Below are 20,595 nucleotides of genomic sequence, written 5' to 3'. Positions count from 1 at the left end.
TGCGGATATAAACCTTTGTCCAATACAAGTATGGTGCGGAGAACTGGTCGATATTTCATATTGACGCAGTGGTTCTTTACGAACTGTGCTTTACTTAATATAGGGTGAGACCACTATATTGGCTTGCCTGGTACTCAAACATAGGTATATGTACTCTTCGAGACTTTTCCAGAGTCTAGTAGGACTCTTCCCTGTAGGGGGCAGGAAGCTCTAACATGGTTTGTGGTTAGTTGAAAAGATGTATAACAGTAACATCTTAGGTCTCTAGGTCTAGTCGACCGGGGAATTACCTCCGGGGAGTACGGTACGTTCTGAGAATCCACAGATACAGTAATGCTCTGGTATACTTCCATCAGGACGACATGGCTTGAGCCCAAAAAACGGATTTTGAGCGATGCGAAAAATCTATTTTTGGGTCAGATGGCCATGTCGTCCTGATGGACCCGCCCTTCCCTTTCTATGAAAGGGCTGTAGGACCCCTCCCTACATACAGTATCTGTAACACCTTGTGTATCGCTACAAGGAATACAGATGGCGCCAAGATTGGCGCAATGCACGCTTACGAAACGGGAGAAGAGAGAGCCGTGGGAACGGCTCCCCTTTTTCTTTCTCGTTTTCGTTTTCTTGCCAATTGACCCCTTCGATGTGTTATCTCTGTTTGGGGTGCAGATTGCCATGTGGCGTGTCAAGAATACGTCCTCTGATATGTCGCGATATCCCTTTCATTAGGGATATTCGCTCCAGGAGTTAGAATTCTGGGCACCTTAAGGTAAATTCTCTGGGAATATCGCCGTAGTTGTAATATACCCTAGGAAGCTACCCTATAGGAACTTCCATCAGGACGACATGGCCATCTCACCCAAAAATAGATTTTTCGCATCGCTCAAAATCCGTTATTTTAGTTTGCTCTCGTATCCATGTTGCTCTTTTTCAGTCTCTTATTGTTATTCCCATCATTAATATTTCCATTGCTTTTAGATTTTTTACTAGTCTAGGTAATAAAGTTTTAGTAAGGCTCCAAGTTTCTGATGCATAAGTTGATACTGGTAGAATTATCTGATTAAATACTTTTCTTTTTACAGAAAGTGGAATTTTAACTTCATAATCGCATTTTATTTACCAAAGGCTCTCCATACCATGTTTAAATAAATATATATATATATATATATATATATATATATATATATATATATATATATATATATATATATATAATGTGCGTATGTTTATACACGTGTCTACAAATCGTAATTCGTCTGGAATATGTACAGAAAGTGGGACTCGACTGATATTCATAAGGACGAATAAAACTTCGGGAATCATCGATTACAGAGGTTTTCTTTACTCAAGTACCAATACACAATGGCATAGGTTAAAAAGTTATTCCCAATTTAAAATCCATTTAATATCAAAGCTTTATTTGTGGCATAACATTCGAAAAATGCATTTGTTCTCAAATATTCGACAAGAAGCCAAGGAAATTTTGAACACTGGGTACAGGTTTTAATCAGCTTCGTCTTACAAAGTTTAAGATAGTTTCATAAGGACTGACACATTAAGATTGAGATACTCATTTAAATATTAGGACGCAGTAAAGGTAGATCAGCATGAAAATATAAAAGATATTACCAGGATAACATTGCGGGTTTCCTCAATGCTACTAGGAATAATCGTGCAGTAAATAGGATATTTGAAAGAAAAAAAAATCTAATGTTAGAAAGGATTACACATAAATCTACATTTACAGACGAACATTTTGGCAATAATAAGAATATCAACCTAAGAAAGTAATTACTGCATAAATGCATTCCTATAGATATACAGTAAGTAAAATGCGTGAGCACAACTGCATCGAAGAAACAATCCCCTTTTCATTTTCCAAATAATTTCCTGTGGTCGCATGCTTGGTCATGCCAATGCCTTAGCAGCTTATACCATGAAATTTCTCCACAATGTAACAGTCCTCTTGAAACTAAATGTCTTACGCTAAACATGATAAATCCTGTCAGAGTTTAAACCGTGTGTTATGGTATTCATTTGGGGTTACAAAAACACACGCACACCCACACACACACACACACACACACACACACACACACACATATATATATATATATATATATATATATATATATATGTATATGTATATGTGTGTCTGTGGATGCATGCTTGGATATAATATACTCATATTATGTACAGTATGAATTTAAGCGTATGAAGGTCCATTAAACCTGAAAAAAAGAAATAACAGTCTTACCATCTTTTTATGTTTTAGACCATAGATCTGATATAAAAAAAAAATACTGAATAGGAGTTTATATTACTTCTGGGTCTCATGGTAGACCATTTTACGAGTAAGAAAGGAAAATCTATCATATTGGAATATAGAAGGGAATTTGTCTTTCCTTTTCTATATGGGCGATGTGACATAAAAAGGAGAAAAATTACATTTGGAAAGCAAGGAATTTCAGAGACCTTCAAATATATTTCATCCTTCCTACCATATCCTTCCATGACAGGTTCGTCTTCCAAACTCTTCCATAACTTTTTCCCCCGAACAAATGGCAGGGAATAATCAGGAAAGTCACAGAGGAACGGGGGAAAATAAAAGAGAGAAAACAGCACAAACTAGAATTGGGAAAACTTTCAGATTATTACAAAGACAAAAGCAAATGGAGTTTGAAAGGTACAGAATGTTAGCATATACCAAAACATTATTGAAATACAAAGGGGTCTATCATCTAAATAACAGCAAAAATTTAATAACACATATAGCAAAAGTTGCAAATCAATCGCCCGTGATGTTTCCTTCTTCTTTACTTCGTTCCAGAATATCATAATATCATTAGGTCAAAACTTTGGAATCATCGCCAGTTTCTGAGGCAAAAGAAACGCGTCCCTTGTCTGGTCGTGCAAGCAAGTTCGTCTTGGACCATCAAACATTGGATCCCTTCCAAGGTTTTAGTTCCATTCGACCGTCAGCACAATCTCTCTCTCTCTCTCTCTCTCTCTCTCTCTCTCTCTCTCTCTCTCTCTCTCTCTCTCTCTCTCTCTCTCTCTCTCTCTCTATATTATATATAATATATATATATATATATATATATATATATATATATATATATATATTAATTACATATCATCATCTCCTACGCCTAGTGACGCAAAGGGTCTCATTACATTTCGTCAGTTGTCTCTATGTTGAACTTTTAATTCAATACTTCTCCATTCATCATATCCGAGTTCACGCTTCATAGTCCTAAGCCATGTAGTCTTGGGTCTTCAAACTTTTCTAGTGCCTTCTGGAACCCAGTAACAACATTTGGTGAACTAATCTCTCTTGGGTAGTGCGAAGAGCATGCCCACACATACTTATCATCATTATCAGCCGTTATCAGTCCACTGCATAACAAAGGACTCAGACATGGCCTTCACTTGCGTCTGTTTATGGTCTTTCTATGCCACTCCACAATCTTAATATTTTTTAGTTCGTTAAATCCATCGTCTTCACTTCCTTCGCAATCTTTAGGGACCCATTCTGTTATCGTCAACTTCCATCTATTCTCTAGCCTTCTCATTAAATGTCCTGCCCATGTCCTTTCACTGTTTTTACATGTTAGAATGACCTCTTCTTTCCATATTTCTCGTATCCATGTTGCCCTTTTTCTGTCTCTTAGCGTTATTCCTATCAGTTTTCTTTGCATAGCTCTTTGAGTTGTAAATAACTTATGATCTGAGGCTTTACTGTAGTAAGGCTCATGTTACTGATGCATAGGCTAACACTGGTAGGACAAATTGATTAGGCCTAAATACCTTTGGCATTTTACGTTTCATAATCTCTATGTTTACTACTCACACACAATATATATAAATATAAATATATATATATATATATATATATATATATATATATATATATATATATATATATATATATATATATATATATATATATATTGTACAGTATATATGAATGGAAACAAGCATTTTTATAAAACTCAATAAGTATACCGAAGTTATTTAAAAGAAAACCAAAGTTTCTGCTTAAAAACATGGAAAAGCCATTATAGCTGAAGAATGAACATTCAAAAAGAGATTGAAAATGAGATAACCAAAGCAAAAACAGTGAAGATGAGAGAGTTCCTCTGGCAAGTCTGCCTATAATACATTGGAATACAGTAATAGATGCAAATAAAAATAACTGTTATGTCTGTTCACCATCCGGCCAAGTGAACTCCCATTTAATATGCTATAACTCTTAAGCAATGAAGAAAGACCTCGTGAATTCTATTTCAAATAAGGCTTTTGAATTTAGGACCTGCTAAGGCATCCTTTTGAAAGAAATAAAGCATTATATCTACAAAATATGAAATTTAAAATTTCTAAGATATTTAAACGCCATACTGAATATACACAATTTTAGAGTAATATACAACACATGTTTATGAGATAAATATTTCAAGGTTGTTTAAAATACTTGAGAAATAAAATGACAATACTCCTATGCTAATATTTTTTTTTTTTTTAACGACGGACCTCTCAAAATGCGCCTTGACAAATAAGAACAATACCGAAAAGTATCTAGTGAACAGAGAAGGAAATGGTCAGGTAATGGCGTAGGAGGTTGTTCTTATTATAAAGCTTACAGTGATCAGAATATTTATCCTTAAGGCGGTGAGAGTTGACAATCAAGATGCAATTGGCAACTAGAGATGCACAAACTACGTAGATGAGAGGGAGTTTGAAAAATTCAAAAGTTGGACAGTGAAAGGTCTAGTTAAAAAAAAGGGAAAGGTATTGTCTGAAGTGTAGTCACTAATTTATAAGGAAAATTGTGCATAGGAATGCCAGGAAAACCATAAAACGGTGAGGTCTTATTATAAGAGGTGAGCAAAACAAAAGAAAATCTTCAAATTGCCTAAAATAACGTTTCTGAGGAGGGGAGGATCAGGAAAGAAGCTTTTATGATAAAAATGACCTAAAGCCAAATATGTAAATGGACGAATATTATCACAAAAAGTCTTTTTTTACGCTGACTAAGAGAATATTTGAATGATTGTTGAATGTAAATACTTGACGCGAATTCTATTGCAAGTCATTGAAATTTCTATGATAAAGATGAACTTTATGCTACAATATTTACATAAAACAGTGAACGATTTGGAGTAGGAGGGAACTACATTCTTAAGAGTGCATTGTAACTTAGTGAGGGGAATTAGTAATATGGCAATGCTATATATGTCGTATGTAAAGCGTAATACCGAGACAAAATCTAAAAAAACACCATAAATAGAAATAAGCTAAATAGGTAAGCTGTCACTTTTCACGAGTTTTGTATAGCATAATGCTATAAAACAACAAATTCCCCTCGCCAATGATTTTCATTTAAAATCGCAAGCGCTCAAGAGCAAGAATTGGTATTACGAGTAATTCGATCAGGGATGGCAAGTCTGGTTTTGTTTGCATCAGCTTGGTATTTGGCTATCTTATGAAATAATGAAGACTGATGTTTATTGATAGGGATATTCGAAGGAGATTCGATGTCTTGTATCCTCAGCTTACCGGAAGCGAGTGCAATTAATCAATAGACTATATTGGGTGACTTGGTTGAAAACAAGCAAAAGTTGGATCAACTTAGTAAATTATCAATAATGATTAAATGCATCTTTAATCATTGATCTTATTCATGATTAAATATACAAAATTGTATTACATATCAGTTTTAATTACACAAAGAGACAAGAAGAAAACCATAATATTAAGGATAAGTATAAGCAATCCTTAATAATCCAGGTTTTCTTCCATGACTTTTAATAACGGATAATAGTCTGCTGTTTATAAAAAAGCTGCAAAGCAATAAAATTGCGTTTTTAGGACACTTCGCCGAATGGACGTTTTGCATAAAGGATACTTCTTATTTCATACTTGTTAGTTCGCATAGATGTTCAATAGTATAAACGAAGAGGAAAGAAGAAATAATTCTTCTCACTTTTAATATTTATTCTATTTCTGTATACCCCTAGTCTAGAATAGGTTGAATGGTTACCCTTTTCCTTCAACTTTAGTTAACGTAACCTTTTAAAGTAGTTTTTGATTCGAGTCCCGATGCAATAAGCAAGTCTTACATTCGTTAGATGAAATATCTATTCAATTGCGAATTGTTCGTTCGGTGATTGTGCGGTGGCAATATGTTCTTAAGCCAAGAGAACGGTCCCGGAAATCTGGGAATGTTGAGCAGTGTTTAACGATCGACTCGCCGTGTTTGGTGATATCACATCTTTCACGTTGGGATTCGTTTCACGTCGCTACATTTAATAACCTGGATCGCAGACAATTTTACTACGGGAAAGTTTTGCATCAATATTAGTATACAAGGTGTTATGAGGGAAGTTTGTATTAAAACCCTAACTTAAATACAATACTGCAGTGAAATTTAAGTTTCAGAATACTAATTGGAATAGCTGGGATTCGTTACTGATTGGTTATAATGGAGAAAAGTTGCAGAGGAAGCTTAAAATGAAAGTTAGCAAATATAATATCTAAGAGTCACTAGAAACCAGGAGGACAGAGCGATTAATACTTCGAAGGATAATGAAAGAATCAAAATACATGAATGATGGAAAAAAAGGATATTCAATCGTTTAGTGAAAAAAAGAAAGGCAGAGATTGCACTAAATACAGAGCGAAAACTGTGTAGGATGAGAGGGTGACAGAAATTTGGATGGATGAGGCCATTACTTTTTCAAAGTCGCGTGTTGTAGAAAAAAGAAAAAAGGGAAGTTGACGTAATGAAATGTCGCTGCAATATATGTCGGGGAAGGAGAAGGAAAGGCACAGAAATGAAATATATATATATATATATATATATATATATTTTTTATATGTATATATATATTGATATATTGATATATTGATATATTGTTATATATATATATATATATATATATATATATATATATATATATATATATATATATATATTTATATATATATATATATATATATATATATATATATGTGTATATATATATATATATATATATATATATATATTATATATATATATATACACACACACACACACACATATATATATATATATATATATATATATATATAAAGAAGAGAATTAAAGCAGGAAGAACGGCGAGGTCACAAGTTACTAAAATGACGAAACAGCAAGGATTGTTTTATTATAAAAAGGGAAGAGATTAATCAGCCCAATGAGTCTAACTTGCCTCTTACAGTAGGAGCTGGCCTGAACAGGTTCGGAAGCCACAAAATAACATTCTTACATGTAAGTGGTAAAAAAATACATTAGAGATAAAAATCTATGATAAATAAAAATATATCATATAGCCAACCTATGCTTCTTATAAACGTTAAAAACTTAGAGAGAGAGAGAGAGAGAGAGAGAGAGAGAGAGAGAGAGAGAGAGAGAGAGACTTTCCAAATCCGATATAATGTCATACAAAGTTTTCATAATTCTCAAGACAGTGAGTGCGACATATTTTTGCGAATAAAGATTTTTAGAAACATCAAAGAGGCAGTGTAATTTTGTGCAAAATACTTTAATCTTTTATTCAACGATTGCAAGATAAATTTGGTAGGTTCACTGACTTATTATACGAAACAGTCCTCTTAAAAAGATATATATATATATATATATATATATATATATATATATATATATATATATATATATATATATATATATATATGACAACCACAACCATGATAATAAAAATTTAATATTTGTGAAATATCATTCGATCATTAAAACTGCACCAGATGAAAAAACGGATTGTGTGATGTCCCAGGTTCAGTGACGGAACAAACCGAAAAAGGAAGAGAATTTTTTTTTTTTTTCAGAATAAAAATTTCATAAACGTTTGAATATTTAAGTCAAAACTAAGGTTCCCAGCTGGATTTGCATGGCAAGCTTTTGAATAAACAAATGGTTCCCCTTTCATCTTTCCAGGGAATGGGCCATGTAGAGAGAGACTCTTTCAAAGCAGTTATAGTCAGTATCTATCAGACTATTACACGCTGTTTCTATTAATCAATACCTTCACAATGCTTCCATTTTTAAACACAAAAACATAATATAATTTCTTTATGATATATGGGCAGCAGAAAAATATAAGAATTCCCTTTCGTATACAACTAGTAAGTTTTCAAATAAACGGTGTAACTGACATACCTTACAAAAATAAGAAAAACATATGATAAAATTTAAGAACCACGATAAATGTATGGAAAAAGTTTAATACCCTAAATAAGGCTATTTTTTAAAATGAGATACATAAAAGAGCCTCACGGTGATTGGAAACGTTTTCATAAACAAGTTTACACTCACAACCACTTTCATGTAAGTATATACAAGTTTGATCTTTTTTTTTTTTACCAGACTTTAGTGCTAAATTTTAATTTGTTATTTAAATTAAACTTATTTACTGTTTTAATTTAACAACAGCTTTGTCTTTTATAACAAAGCATCTATACAAATCTTAACCAACAAATTTAGCCCCTAACGATGGAAGAAATCTGTAATTTTGTAGTGACTATAAATCCTCTAGAATTTGTAGCACCCATCGTTAAGTCCTTGGCACCTCTCCTTTCTCAAGATTGAAACCCGCTTCCTGTGCTCTTTTCTATTCTCCTCGGTCTCCTCTCCCAAAGAACGGCGCTGGTGTCTTCATCGAATACCAATGAAATACCTTCAGCTAAATTGCGCTGTTCGACTACCGAGCCATGCAAATGAAACACAACTGGAAATGTATGCTGCATGTACGGCGGAATACCTGACAAATCAATGAACATAGGGCTTTCGTTGCAATTCATGTTAACAAAGAAAGTCAAACAAGAGATCAATACTAGTCTTCATTTATCCCTTCAAATTGACCCACAGCCACAATATTGGTCATGCATTCGTTCAAAGGCATTGATAAACACCCAAGACGGGCTTTTACAGTGTTTTATGAAAGAAATTGTAAATAATAGCTAGAGCTATTATAGGAACAGGCCCAGAAAAAAATTATATGTATACATATATACATACAAACACAAACACACACACACACACGTATATATATATATATATATATATATATATATATATATATATATCTTTTATTCCATATACATAAATCAATTTCTACGGTAAATATTTGACGTGAAACAGACAAACCAATAAAAATTGACTACAGACAAAACATCACCTACGCTAATTGAGTCCAGTCTATTATGAGTCCAGAAATGATCTTAGGGTTAATTTAGCAATATGAAGGACACGGCGCTATTGAGCTAGTTTCTATTACAGCTATTGTTGTAAGAGATAACTAATTCTTTTATAGATACAAGTTAATATTGATAAAAAAAATTTCCATCACCTTTGCCAAAAATGTAATCGCAACAACATTATGTACAGTATGCATCAAAACTGGTGATACTTTTTTTTTACTTTTGTACAAGATGCAGATCAATTTCCAGATGCAACATTCTGATTATGGCATCTAACTGTAGACTAAATATTGTATAATAATAATGCTCTCAATATATATATATACATACATATATATATATATATATATATACACGTGTGTGTGTATATACAGTACATAAATATACACACACATATATATATATATATATATATATATATATATATATATATATATATATATATATATATATATATATATGTGTGTGTGTGTGTGTGTGTGTGTGTGTGTGTGTATGTGTAAAACTGACAGGGAAACATGTTCAGATGCAAAAGAACCACAGATAAAATGAAAATATAAAAATGAATCCTGACTAGTTTCGTTTTACTTCTTCAAGAAGTAAGACGAAACAAGTCAAGGTTCACTGTTATATATATATATATATATATATATATATATATATATATATATATATATATCTATGAATGTATGTATATATGTGTATGTAAGTATGTGTGTATGTATATAGCCACTTTTAGTAGTCGCAAATTTAACATCACTCTTTAGAGAAAGTGTATTCAAACTAATAAGAAAAAGATACTAAGAGGAGCTTTTCACTTGTAATATGTATGGAATTATTCAACCTTAAATATACGTTTGTGTTGTATAAGATGTAAAATTACAATAAAAAGGTTAAACTGCAAATTAGTGCTTCCATTATTTAAACGAACAGGTGAATGCCTTTCTTAATTCTCAAGAATTATTCTATTGTAGCAAATGAAGCAATGAGTTGTGAGTTTTGGCTATTCTGCAACCTATTAGGTATATTGGGTAAGAATCAATCTAATTCAGCCAATATTACTTCAGAATTCAAGATCGCAACAATCAACGAGTTAATGCGCATGATATTTTTATAACACTCAAGTTGTTTTGAATATTTTCTATTGACATCCTAGCCATTACCTTCGTGTTGCAACAGATGTTTTAGTGTCCATAACATTCCACTGACTGAACTTTAATAGTGTGTTAACCTAATCCTTTATCCTTTTAATAATAGACTGCATGTCATCTCCGAAGTCTTATATTTCCTGTGTTATCGCTAACCACATATACAAATTACTCCAGTCTTTTAAAAACGAATTCATAAAACCTTACGCTTCGTCATGTTTGCGGCGTACCTGTAATTCTAGTTAGAATCCTTTTTAAAGCATATGGTTATCTTAGGCCTTCTTCATCCTTCCTAATTCTCACTCTTACATAGCTAGAAATTTTAGAACTCTGTTCCTCATTGAGCGTCTATAACACTAAAGAACCTAACTATATACAGACCATTATCTATTCCGTCAGCACTAGATGCTCTTCTCCTTATATGTGTGTATCCTCTGTATCGATCTCTTGACATTTACAAGGTTTTTGACAGGCTTAAGCTTACGAAACCGTGTCCATAATGCAATATTCTCAGAGATTCACTCCACCCTATAAAATGAACCTATCTTTTAGAGAAATCTGGCACTGAGAATTTCCACATTCCCGGTCAAATTCCACATGTATCCTGTTTTCTTTTTTTTTATTTTACTTTACTTACTTTGACGGTTTCTTTTCCGGTCCCATACAGCAGGAGAACCCTACTCTCTACCTGTTCTTGTCTCTGATTTCCTTTCCTTCAAAAACCTAATTCTAAATAACAATTGTATAAAGACGATTCGACTCCACAATTTTTTCTTCTTTCTCCAGCCCTCTTCTAAAACTGATGTGTTCGAAAAAAAATCCTCTGCTGCAACTATCCTTTCCATTTTAAAGATAGTGCGTCTCGTAAGACATTAACTGTATATGAGATATATCCGAGTCTAATTTACCAGGCAATCCTAGTCTTATCCCTTCTCTAAACTAAGATTTAATATGTAGCGCATATACATCTTGGTAAAACGCAGATATTCCGAGATAATGATATATGAACCTAAAGTACTTACCATTCACACACACATATACACACACACACACACACACATATATATATATATATATATATATATATACATATATATATATATATATATATATATATATATATATATATATATATATATATATTGCACAGTCTCATTTGCAAAAGTAAATGAACTTGTATTGAATCCATAACGAACTGTCTCCCAAAAAAGTGAACAATATAAAATACTGTACTTCTTCCAATAGCCAAAAGAGTAACAAAGGTCTTGAACCCATTTAATCACAGAAAATGCGATTTAGACAATGAAAATAGAATTAATACTTATAAACACCCGAGTATAATTGTGCAAAGTCCTATACGTAACTTATAAAACCTACTTATAAGATCCCTACAAGAAAGTGATGACAGATGAAAAACTCTTGTAAGAACAAAAATAATATACAAAGTATATTACTACTCGTAAGTAATAATATTCAAGATTTATATTGAGGATAATATATCACTACAAAGTCTAAATATCTTCCAAAATATATAAATTTATAATTAATCATAAAACTCAAATTCAGAACTTTACTCAACTAACAAATAACTGAAAATAAAACAGATGCATAAAGCAAGTGACATACATTCAAAACACTACATATAAACTGCTCTCTCTCTCTCTCTCTCTCTCTCTCTCTCTCTCTCTCTCTCTCTCTCTCTCTCTAAAGCAAATTCTGTGAAAAAATGTTTCTAGTACATGGAGAGTGAGTTAATCAATCACTGACAAAAAGACGCATTTCCCCAAACAAATTAATTTGTTGAAAGACTTATTAAAAATTTTGCATATAATTACAATTTATCCAGTACGAAGAGCTTTGCTGATTCCTCCAATTAACTCAAGAAATGAAATATTACACTTCTAAAGAAGATGCAGTTTGAAGCTACAACGAAAATCATAAAAGAAAGACAGTTTTAACAAGCACCTTTCCAACTATTAGAGGTGCAAGTTTTTTCCCCGACGCTTAATAGTTTACATTGATTCGTCAAAGTTCTAAGCTGAAGAAACTTGAAGAATTAATGGATCAGAAGAATCCATGCATACATAATTACATCTTCTATGCAACAACGTTTTCGTATAACTGACATTAGATTTGCAAGTAACGTACACGTGACAGGAAACAATAAACAGAAATTTATCTATTTTCACGCATCAAACAAATTACTATAACCTAATATAAGGAGCGTGAATAAGCAGAATTTCCATATGTCATTTAAGCAATAACTGGAAATCCCACATTATATGAAAAACCGTGGGAACACAAAATTATACTGTACATCGACAACAAGCCTTGATGCACGGGGAAAAAAACATATACGTATAAATTTATTGTATCACGAAGAACTACGATGATATGTCGTCAAATATTTCATGAATAATGAAGAAGACCCCGGTTAGTTTTGTTTCTCGTTTAGACAGACAGACAGGCAGCTATATAGATGAATGGATGGACGAATAGAAAAGACAGATAAATTACGGGATAGGAGGGTTAATAAATAATACGCAATACAGATAAACTGGAAGAAAATGTAGTTAATAATACGCAAAAATATATAAAAAATAAACTGTTAATCATTTAATGGCAACAAAGCTACCAACAATGGCAGTAAGATAAAATTATTTCCTAGTCACTATTCAAACCGACTTAGTAAAAATCTATTTTCCTATGAGGAGTAATCTCTTATGTAGAAAATACAGACACACGAAACATGTGATTCGTGGCAGCAGAACACCTGACACTGATTGGCAAACAAACACTTCTGACATGTAATCATTCAACTTTCCAGACGAGGTTGTTATTTTTCGCTCTGTATCTTACGCCTTGGACTAATATAAGCAATGCTGAAAGGGATGTAAAACCAGAGAGAGAGAGAGAGAGAGAGAGAGAGAGAGAGACTCCCAGCTCCCGGTTCGAATGAAGCAGTATTAAGGAGATGGTAGGACCGAGGCTGCTGCTGGTGTTGCTACTACTAAATGAAAGCCTCGAGATATTGATCTTGTCGGCTGGCAAGAGAACTGACACAGCCTCCTTGACAGGGAGACAGATGGACGGATGATGCTATTCCTCTTGTTTCTAACAATCAAAATATACAGCACAACAACGTTAAAATGTAGAATAATATTCCTCGTTCTAAACCTCCAAAATGTAAGGTATTTTAAAAGATATAAACCACGTACTCGGGAGCCCAATAACAGAGAAACAGAAGTGGGGTTGTCCCTGCTCAATCCTTTCCTAAGTCGGGAAGCTGAGATATGTGGGCAGAGATTGATAATGCAAACAACACACTGAATAAGGGAAAAATCTACATTAAGTTAGCTCTTATACATATCACGGTTGGCATTCGTGCAAAACGATTAGTGGTGACTGATAATCCAATTTACGCCAGCATTTCATTAAAAAGTCTAAAAAAAAAAATTGTTTTAGTGACTTTGGGCGAAAGAATGAAAATATCAAAATTACCATAACCATCGGACGTAAGTAGCATTTCTTTAGGGACTGTTGACATTCCCAGCATTGAAAAATAGAAGCTAAAATATACACAGAAAAGTGGAGCATTTCACTTTCTGGAAGTGAGTGGTAATAATTGATTTAGTATTGCCAATCGATTATCGATTTTCACGTAATATTTGATGATTTCCAAGACTCGCATTCATCATGTTCCTATAAAAACAAATACGTTGGCTAACAGTAACAAGGAGAGGTCTCTCTCCCTCTCTCTCTGAACCTAGTAAAATATTTGAAAATAAAAATGATCGATATCAGAATTTATCTATTTATTGACACTCAGGTTCATACACACATACACACACACACACACACACACACATATATATATATATATATATATATATATATATACACACACGCACATACACACACACACACACACACACACATATATATATATATATATATATATATATACTTGTCATGTAGATGAATATAAAATATGGAAAAAAATACAACATGAATAAAAATGAGGTTTGTTAGGGTGTAAAAGAAAAGATAAAGGTTAGCTGATATTAGATTGCAGTATATGTATTACTGAATCCAAAATGGATTCCGTATGTTGGCAAGATTCCTTGGTGAATGGAGGGCGTGCCGCTCAGCCATCCATCTTTATACTGATGGAGAGGAAGGAGGGAAAATGTATTGGAGGATGCTGCTGCTAGTTTCCTTTTCTTCTTAATATTCTCTCTCACCATTAGATGGCATTGTTATCTTACCTTTATTTAGTTTTAGGACGGATGATGTTTTATTCTCACTCGATTTCATCCCCAAATGTTGGAGATGCTTTAAGATTAACGTTCGTCGAGAAAGCATTCTCATAAACAGATAACCAGACGCAACATATTATAAGTTCCTTAAGTAAAAGCCGTAGAGTTTTGGATATCATTAAAGTAATTAAATTCTAAACATATGAAAAAAAAAATGTTTCTTCTAAATCGCCCTAAAATGTTACTTAAAATGAATTATAGAGGATTTAATGAAATGTAATATCACTATTGGAGAACTAATCAATATCTGAAAATAACCTAACTCCCTATGCGCTTTGACTGTGAGTAAAGACCTTGGAGTAAAGTATGTCAAACGCCACCCACTCATTTTGCATTATGTAAGGTAATAGACGATATTGTCTGTTTACTTCCCCAACGTTATGCAGACGGTTTCGTTACGAATAGGTATATTATCTAAACCAAATTGTATAAAATAGTTCATATCTTCCAAAGGATATATCTATATAAAGTCATTTATAAACAAAGCATACGACGAGAGTATTTGTTTCAGAAATAATCAGTAGTTGAATAAACACCGATTCATGTTTAACCAAACACTTTTAGTGATTCAGTAATTTTCCACCAATTACACCTATATTCGCAATAAATCAGAACTAAATTAACACTTGTAACTTTAAAATCTAGATGGCAAAATCCAAAACACTTAACATTAAGATAACAAAACGCGTTTCTCTCTCTCTCTCTCTCTCTCTCTCTCTCTCTCTCTCTCTCTCTCTATATACATATATATATATATATATATATATATATATATACATATATACATATATATATATATATATATATATATATATATATATATATATATATATATATAGTGCTCCCATACTTTTCCCTTTAGAGGAGGATGCTTGATAAGTATAGCACATCCTTCTAATTTCTGTCTTTATTCTTGACCTCAACAGACCCGGTACCCGCTTACAGCTGGGAGGACTGGTGGGCACCAGGCAGGAAGGATTTCATGGACCTAGCAGAAGTGAGTCTAGTGCCGTACCAGTCGACCAATACCCTCACTTTTGGTTGACTGCACCTTCCAAAGGTCGGCAGTAGGTCGCTACAAATCCTGATACACCGTATTGATGGTATCATTAACCATCAGTAAGACATGCACAATATCAAGCTGACACAAGCTGCTGTGTGAAATCACCTCTCGTACCATGTACTTTTCTAGAGCAGTCTCATTTTTTAAAACTAAAAAGACAGTAGAAATGTGCCCAAGGACGAAACTTGATATCGCCAAGATCTCCACAGCAATGAAAAACAAGCTGGAGAACCATTCAATAGCTACCCCTTTGACATTGACAACATAGATCATGGATTTCCTCAGAGAAACTGCGAAAATATCCAAGCAAGGATATTCAAGTCTGCTGTGGATGTGATTGGCTTCTCTGGATGTAAATACAGGGATAGTTTTGATAGGAATAAAACCAAATCGATCCATTGCTTCAAGTCTCCAAGCAATAAAAACTGACGATACAAACATAATAATAATAATAATAATAATAATAATAATAATAATAATAATAATAAAAGAACTCTTTGTGTGCACTAAGGCTAGGATCGAGGGAGAGATAGTAATTTAGACGAAAAAATGTCATTACCCGTAAAAATTAAAATATGTTTAATAAAATTATAAGAGAATGAGATAATCATAGAAATAGTCTTTAATTGCCAAGACGGAAAAGACAAGAAATGAAGCCATAGATACTACCCAAAAACCAAGGCCTACCTAAATCGTTAAATGTATACGATTATATAGGGAAATTCACTCCGCTGTATTGAAAAGATGACTAACCGGACACAGAGAAGTAAAGAGGAACGGCTATGTAAAAACAATAGGAAACCTAATGATAAAATCAGGAATCGCTTTAGAGATGCCGTAATGATGACTGACAGCAGTGTCTCAGAACTACGTCAACCGTTTAATCACATTAAGTTATTAGTTCACTCGACGGTCTAATAGATTGTTTATATCTTGGTAGTCATAACGTTCTCTCTCTCTCTCTCTCTCTCTCTCTCTCTCTCTCTCTCTCTCTCTCTCTCTCTCTCTCTCTCTCAAAGAACTTTATCTCTTTGAATGTATGTATGAATATATATATATATATATATATATATATATATATATATATATATAATATATATGTGTGTGTGTGTGTGTGTGTGTCATCAACGTCATCACCCATTACACAATAAAGGCCTCAGACATGTCCTTCCACTTGCAACCCTTTGTGGTCTTCCTATGGCAGTCCACACTCGCGAACTTTCTTAGTTCGTCAAACCATCGTATTCTCTTCCTTGCCCTACTTCTTTTGCAATATATTGGGACCTATTCTGTTATTTTCAATCTCCATCTATTATCTGTCATTCTGTTTATATGTCTTGCCCATGTTCAGTTCCTTTTTTTTACATATTGTTAGAATATACTAAACATTAGTTTGCTCTCGTATCCATAGTGTTTTCTCTCTCTCTCTCTCTCTCTCTCTCTCTCTCTCTCTCTCTCTCTCTCTCTCTCTCTCTCTCCTCTCTCTCTGTGAATGTATGTATGTATGTGTATATATATATATATATATATATATATATATATATATATATATATATATATATATATTATATATATATATATATATATATTATATATATATACATATTATATATATATATATATATATATATATATATATACTGTATATATATAGCAGTTCAAAGACCATTAAACTTTTAAGGTTTATAGACAACAATTTTTGTACAATACGAAATAGTATTTTCCACTAGTTACAAAATAGCGTATCTAAAATTTTCTTTATACGTTGTTCTATAAAAACCACCGTTTACGGTTTGTTTACGTTAACGAACGGAATTATCTCATAATGATCAGTATCTATGAAATAATGCTATAGCTAGATTTGCTAAAGGCTGTAGTGTAACAGCATTCATTGTAATAATAAATCAATACAACAATCAATTGTTAGATGTGAGTGACTCCATACAAAAGAATGGATCAATAACTTAGCCTATACCTCTCCACAGAAAGGTCACACCGCCCTCCCTTTTCCCTTGACACAACTGAAAGTGGCTGTTCTTGAACCACTGCTTTTTCTTGAGTAAAACGCTATAGATTCTACTGTACACTTACAATGGAATTGTAATTCAAGCAGTTTCATCGCCCCATTTTCAACCTTAACTAATTAAATCTGTTTTATTTAATACCTGTGATTTATTCCATTTGTTCAATATCATCAACAATGCTAAATCTCTTGAATAAAAAGAAAGAGCAATTAAAAGGGTTACATAGTGGCAGGTTTCATCTTCTTATCATAACATTTAAAACCTCTGGCTACGGTAAGTCCATGATTAAAGAAAGGAATTTTCACCACTTCAGACATCGATTCAATGCAGAACTAGAGGGGCGATCTTTACAAAATCATCATCTTTCAGGCACTGAGGATAGTTTTCGAAATATGCATATCCTAGCACAGTACATCAAGCCCCTTCCAACAAGTACTGATATATAGAACTGGATTTGCTTAACAAAGGTGATAGTGACATCTATCAAGGCACCAGAATTCAGGGACTACAAATAGTCCGCTTTCCAAGGAAATTTGCAATTCCTTGTAAACCAAGCCTTCTACAAAGTTCAAATAAGGAGATCATGATTTGATGACCACTGGTGGCTTCAATCTTTAAGGAGAGTGGATCTCGTAAGAATATCTCTGATCCCTAGTATAGCAGGGCTTTCTAATAAAATCGAAGATGTGCAGATCGTTGTTAGTATAATGCTAAAGAGATCTGTCAAGAAATATCCATCATTAAGTACTGAAGACATATATTCTGAATTAACTAGTTGACGCCCACAACTGCTATATCCAAAATCAATATACATAGGACCTTTGTAGTACAAACTGTAACTGCATAAAAAATAAAATAAAATAAACAGGTGCTTCAATGTGGAAGTTTTCAGGCAGATAATTCAGTGTCAGTAACTCAGTATAGAAGTGTGGGATATAATACCAATAATAAGTTGAGTCAATACATAAATCGCTAGAATAAACCACATATAGATTTGGTGTCAGTGTAAAATAATCCCCCAGTCTTCACTAGTCATTAATGTTATAAACTAGCTTTTCTCTTCATAGAGTCGACATGAAATGAGTTAGGTCTCCTCTTGTGTCTTTTCTGTCCGAAATCCAATAGCGTCTACGACTATATCTATGTATTTTCCCACGATTTCCAGGCTCTTTTTTACAGGTCTTCATCCTGCCATCTACTACTTTAACAAACTTCCATTTTTTCTTCCTTCTCATCACATGTCCAAACCACCCAAATCTTGAGTTCTCAGTTTATATTCCCACTGCTAGACCCGCATTTCTCTGCCATTTCCTTATTCCTTATAAGATCTTCCAACTGCAATCTGGCCACGAATCTCAATGTTGATAAGGCACTATTTTTCAAAAACTCTACCTCCTTTGGGGTGCTCCTGACTGCTGCAAAGACATGCCTTATCCATGCAATACTTTTTTCCCCAGTCTAGTCTCTCTTTTGATTTCCAATAACTGCTTCATAATCGCCCAGGTAAAAGCAATAAAATGACTACTGTATCTAAATCCAGAGACCTTTGAGCTCTGACATTAAAATACAGAAATTTTACACCTAGCATATCAAGAAAAACTAACGCCTTTCAGTATCATATGCTGATGAGTGAATTGTAGGAGAAATTCAAATTTGGTGAGCCCTTATTGTGTGACCAGTTGTTTCTATAAGGAATAAAATCTATCCACATTTAAAGGGGAATTCAGTATCTATTCATTACTTAAGACACCTTGAACACCTGAATAATAAGGATTGAATTTTGTAGAAAGTTTTATAACTGAACGATTTTCTATCTCACTACAGTGAAAAATTCCATGTTTTCTAGTTCCCACAACAAATCTTTACTTTAATTTACCATTGCTCTAGTTGCTTTACAAATATCTATGCATTTTCATATGTCCCATTACATGAACATTTTCTCACTATCCATAAACATCACCTTGTTGTGACCAAATTTTGCACACTTGACACTCCAAATACCAGAAAAATAAGACATGACAAACTGTCTCGTGCCGAAACGTTTGCAAATGGTTTACTTTGAAATTATAAACTAAGCTTTTCAGCAGAGCAACTAATGCCGGATCTCAATATGTATGTATGTATGTATGTATGTATGTATATATATATATATATATATATATATATATATATATGTATATGTATATATATATATATATATATATATATATATATATATATATATATATATATCAATTTACAGCACAACGCCAATGGCCTTGATTTTCCTGACATCTCTACTTCTGAAATACACCTTATTTTAAATTAGGTGCACTTCTGCTGTGTTTATATTTGTTTATGTCTACTTATACGTTTTTCTCCCTTTTTTGCTATTTTTCTGCTAGGCTAATTCATTTAACATTCCCACCTACGGGTATACAATCTGTAAGAGCTTACTCAGAAAGTAAACGCCGTTCGTTTTTCCTTACTTCATAATTATCAATTAAAATATAGACTCCCATAATAAATGACAATTATTTTCCTTTATAATTACCCTCTTTTCTGTTGTCCAACACGCCTATTCCTTCGGAGATCAGCCTAAATCAAGCTATAACAAATGGCCTCTTCCTGTTATTTGAGTTCATCAACCGACGTAGTTTAGTAGAAAGCGTTAAAAGATAACTAATTGCGTAATAAAGAGAGATACATTGAATAATATGACTTATGAAAAATTGTTATAAGCCAAAGTCATACAAATTTTAATTTGTTTCGTCGAAGTTCTCGTTTCGCAAAATCACAGAATTATAAGGAAGTAATAATGG

The sequence above is a fragment of the Palaemon carinicauda genome, chromosome 15 (genome assembly GCF_036898095.1).
Source record: "Palaemon carinicauda isolate YSFRI2023 chromosome 15, ASM3689809v2, whole genome shotgun sequence".
In the NCBI taxonomy this organism is placed as follows: Eukaryota; Metazoa; Arthropoda; class Malacostraca; order Decapoda; family Palaemonidae; genus Palaemon; species Palaemon carinicauda.
This window is presented reverse-complemented; position numbering follows the sequence as displayed.